We start from the raw sequence: 4,939 nt of genomic DNA, 5'->3' as shown, positions 1-4,939 counted from the left end.
AGTTCCGTGTGATTTTGTTCTAGTTAGCTTAGATCTGGATCATAAAGCCCTTTTGTTGGTCACTACTGCTCATTGATTTTAGATTGAAGGTTGTATTGAATTCTAATAATTAGACATCGAAGTGAATAAAATCAAAAGAAAATAAGCAAATCTTGATTCATTCAACCATTTATTTATAAAATACCCAACAAATTAGACTCAAATCTATAAAGTCCAACTCACAAGATTAAGGAAAAGAGGTGTGAAATGGATTATTGAGCATACTTAAAATCGATTCAATTGAAAATAACAGCCCCTCCATGGACTTCATGAAATCTATTGGGATGTTTCAGATAATGTGTAATTGTAAAACTGAAATTTCCATTTGCTTCCAAATCTTTCCATCAAAATCAATTTAATTTAAGAAATAATTAATGAATAAATAAATAAATAAGTCAACACAAGTTACACAACTCCCCCGGCGCGATAGCATCGACAGGCTACCCACGATAGAAGCGTGACAAACAAGAGGCAAGGCTAACATAAGGGCGACAGGACGAACTGCGACAGGTAATGTTAGGCTACTGCTTTGAGATAGCAATTTAGAAGAGACAAATTGATGAGAATAATGAGAAGAAGTGGCCAGAGGGGAAAAGAGAGTTTTAGAAGCAATTCTTATTCTTTATTAAAGTAGCAACAGTTCCTTATATAAGCCAAAGAGATCCTACGAAAATAATAATTCCTAATAACTTAATAACTAAAACTTAACGGAAAAGGAAATAATGAAGATCTAAGACTAGTGTTGAGTGTTAGAAAATACATATTTATAAAGGAGAAAACTGTCATTTTACATTTCAAGTCTTACTAACAACCCTTACTTTTATGTATTTAACTTTCTTGTGATTTAATTACATGTGTTTTATTTTAATTAAGTATTTTATGTATTTTAAGGGCATTATAGTCATTTCACAATAAAGGAGAGATCAGACGGCAAAACGGACATCGTTTTTTAACTCAGGACGGTCGAAAACCTTAGGAGGAGCATAAAAGGAAAAATGGCACTATTCATATGTACGGTACTATTCACGTGTACGGTACTAACTACGTTACTGTTCACAACACTGTTCACATAGACGGATCGATGACGTGGCATTGACCGATGATGTGGCATTGACTGATGAGTTGTCATGATCCTGTTGGGCTAAAATTCTTATGTACTGTTGATGGTGACGTGGCAGCATATCAGTGGATGAAAAATCTCGCGTACGGTACATGCATCACACAAGATTATTTTCAACCAAACCGTGTTACTGTTCATCCGAGTCTAACCTCGTTTCTGTTCATCCGAGTCAAACCGTGTTACTGTTCATCCGCGTGGTCAAACCGTGGACTGTTGACTGATGACGTGGCACAATCCTGAGCGTCCAAACTGTTTTTAATCCGATGGCCATGATTTACTCCATGTATCTATAAAAAGGGGGCCTCCCCCCCCTAATTTGATATCTCTGAATCCATTTTTGGGATCCATTTTCTGTAATTCCCTCTCCATCTTGTATTTTCTTCGTATTTTAATAAATTCCCATTTTGCCCCTAGTTCAATTATGAGTGGCTAATTTTCTTTCAAGCTTGGGTTGAAGGTGAAGTCTCAACATGTGTCATGGGCTTAATTTGGTAAATTTACTTTCTCTTCCCCTCTAATTTTTGTGGATGTTTTGACTTCTCGTCGACAAATAATACTAATCTTGTCTGGTACCGCCTTGGTTTCACCGGCCCTCTAGTACAAAGTTATTATTATTTGGCACGATAAGCCCTTAGCACCATATTGATTAGAGCGTGGTTCATGAGGTGTGGATTCTCCCCTCATGATTTAATTGACATTAATACGGATTATTTAGCCCATGATGCATGTTGATACGGATCCAGATACCCAAGTACGTTAATTTAATAAAATTTCTCTTCAATTTATTCTCGCCATTTCAATTCCAATTTTAGAATTTATTATCGCCATTTCAATTCCAATTTTAGGATAATTTAAATCACTCCCACCACAATTCCAACCACCCATTTACAAAATTAATTCTATATATAATTAAAATCATCCTCCTCGTGGGATCGACACTCGTCACCATTAGTCTATACTACAATAGATTCGTGCGCTTGCGAGTACATTAAAATTTGCACAACAACTAGGATTCTAACATCCCCTCCCCCTAAGAAGGCAGCTTGTCCGCAAGCTGGAAAGAAGGAAAACGGGCCGCAAACTCAAAACATTCCTCCCAAGTAGCCTCATCCTTAGACTGACCTTGCCACTGAACAAGGAGCTTAGTAACAGGGCGATTGTTGCGTTTGAAAATTCCACGATCCAAAATGGCCAAGGGCTGCCATTCCCAAGCAACAACATAAGGAGAATCAGGAAGCTGTTGTGATGGTGTATGAACCCTAAGTTTCCTCTTTAAGCATGAAACATGAAAAACAGGATGAACCTTGCTTGTAGTTGGAAGATCCAATTTGTAAGCCACAGTGCCAATGCGAGAAAGAATCCGGAAAGGACCATAATAACGCGGAGATAACTTATGAGTACCATTAGGATGCAAAGTGGACTGCCGATAAGGTTGAAGACGAAGGTACACCCAATCCCCTTCAGCAAACACTCGTTCTGTACGTTTTTGGTCAGCAAAAAACTTCATTCGGGACTGGGCAGCTTCCAAATTATCTTTAAGAAGACATAAAATCAAATCCCTATCGTGGAGAGCCAAGTCAACAGCATGAACATTAGTTGTGCCAGGCAAATAAGATTCGATTCGAGGGGGGGCTGACCATAGATTGCTTCAAAGGGAGTCAGTTGGATAGCAGAATGGAATGTAGTATTATACCACCATTCAGCCCAAGGTAACCAGTTAGTCCATGTAGAAGGCTGGTGACCAGCAAAACACCTCAAATATCCTTCTAAGGAGCGATTAACGACTTCGGTTTGGCCATCCGTTTGAGGATGATAAGCAGAGCTGCGACATAAAGAACTGCCCTGTAATTGAAAGAATTCCTCCCAAAATTGACTAAGAAAGATAGGATCACGGTCGCTGACAATGGTGCGAGGCATTCCGTGCAATTTAGCAACATCCCGCACAAAAATTTTAGCGACAAGAGCGGCTGTATAAGGATGGGATAAGGCACTAAAATGAGCGTACTTGGACAAACGATCTACCACAACAAAAATAGATGTTTTGCCCTTAGAAGTTGGAAGACCATCAATAAAATCCATGGAGATATCTTCCCAAATTTGATCAGGGATGGGCAAAGGTTGAAGCAACCCGGAAGGATGCACAGTTTCAGCCTTGTTTCGTTGACAGACATCACATTCAGCAACAAATAATTTAGTAGCCCTTTTTAACCCTTTCTAGTAAAAACTAGCTTTGAGTCTTTTGTAAGTGCGTAAGAATCCCGAATGACCGCCAGTTGGAGAGGCGTGAAATTCGTGTAAAATGTGCTGGCACTTAACAGAAGAAGAAGGAAGAACAATCCGACCCTTGTATCATAAAATGGAGCCATCATAGGAATAATTAAGAACAGATTGGGATGACTGAAGACAGCCGATAAAAAGTGACAGGGCTGGGTCGGCTTTGTACTCTTGCTTGATGTCGGTAAGATGAGAAAATATTGGGGAAGAAATGGCATGGAAATGAGAGTCTTCAAAGCGATGGGACAAAGCATCTGCAACTGAATTTTCAGCTCCCTTCCTATAAATAATTTCATAATCAAATCCTAAGAGTTTAGACAACCACAGCTGCTGTTCCGGAGAGGAAATGCGCTGATCATGGAAATACTTAAGGCTGCGATGGTCCGTAAGAATTTTGAAAATCTGTCCCATAAGATACGGACGCCATTTCTGCACGGCAAAGACAATAGCAAGCATTTCTTTGTCATATGTGGACATGGCTAAGTTTTTTCCAGATAAGGCTTTGCTAATATAAGCGAGTGGACGGCCCTCTTGCATGAGGACTGCCCCGATTCCCCGGCCGGAAGCATCGCATTCTATAGAAAATGGTTTGGTGAAATTCGGCAAGGCTAAAACGGGAGTGGAAGCCATGGCTTGCCGTAGCTCATCAAATACTGCTTCAGCAGTAGGACTCCAAGTAAAAGAATCTTGTTTAAGCATGTCAGTTAAGGGAGCAGCAATTTTTCCATACCCAGCAACAAATTTACGGTAGTATCCCGTCAAGCCAAGGAAGCCTCGTAAAGTTTTGATAGTGGTAGGTTTAGGCCATTCAAGCATGCACTGAACCTTTTTAGGATTGACAGCAACTCCAGTAGCAGAGACAATATGACCCAAATATTCAACAGATGACTGAGCAAAAGAACATTTTGTAAGCTTGACATAAAGTCAATTTTGTTGCAAACATTGAAGGACAGCAGAGAGGTGTCGAGCATGCTCCTGTATAGAAGTGCTGTAGAAAAGGATATCATCAAAGAAAACTAAAACAAATTTGCGAAAGAATGGTCGAAAAATCTCATTCATCAGGTTCTAAAATGTAGTTGGCGCATTTGAAAGGCCAAAAGGCATCACAAGAAATTCGTAGTGGCCATCATGAGTACGAAAGGTTGTTTTTGCTATATCAGAGGGATGAACTCGAATCTGGTGATAGCCCGAGCGAAGGTCCAGCTTACTGAAAACTGATGCACCATGTAATTCATCTAATAGCTCGTCAACAACCGGAATCGGATAACGGTCTTTGATGGTTACCTTGTTAAGAGCACGATAATCGATACACATACGCTAAGAACCATCTTTCTTTTTAACTAATAAAACCGGAGAGGAATAAGGACTAACACTATGCCGAATGAGCCCGGCATCCAAAAGCTCATGAATCAAGCGGTCAATTTCTTGTTTCTGAAAATGAGGATAACGATAAGGTCGGACATTGACAGGAGAGCTTCCAGGAATTAATGGAATACGGTGATCAAT

Source organism: Citrus clementina, unplaced genomic scaffold (genome assembly GCF_000493195.1).
Source record: "Citrus clementina cultivar Clemenules unplaced genomic scaffold, Citrus_clementina_v1.0 scaffold_5, whole genome shotgun sequence".
Classification (NCBI taxonomy): Eukaryota; Viridiplantae; Streptophyta; class Magnoliopsida; order Sapindales; family Rutaceae; genus Citrus; species Citrus x clementina.
Note: the sequence above shows the minus strand (reverse complement) of the source record.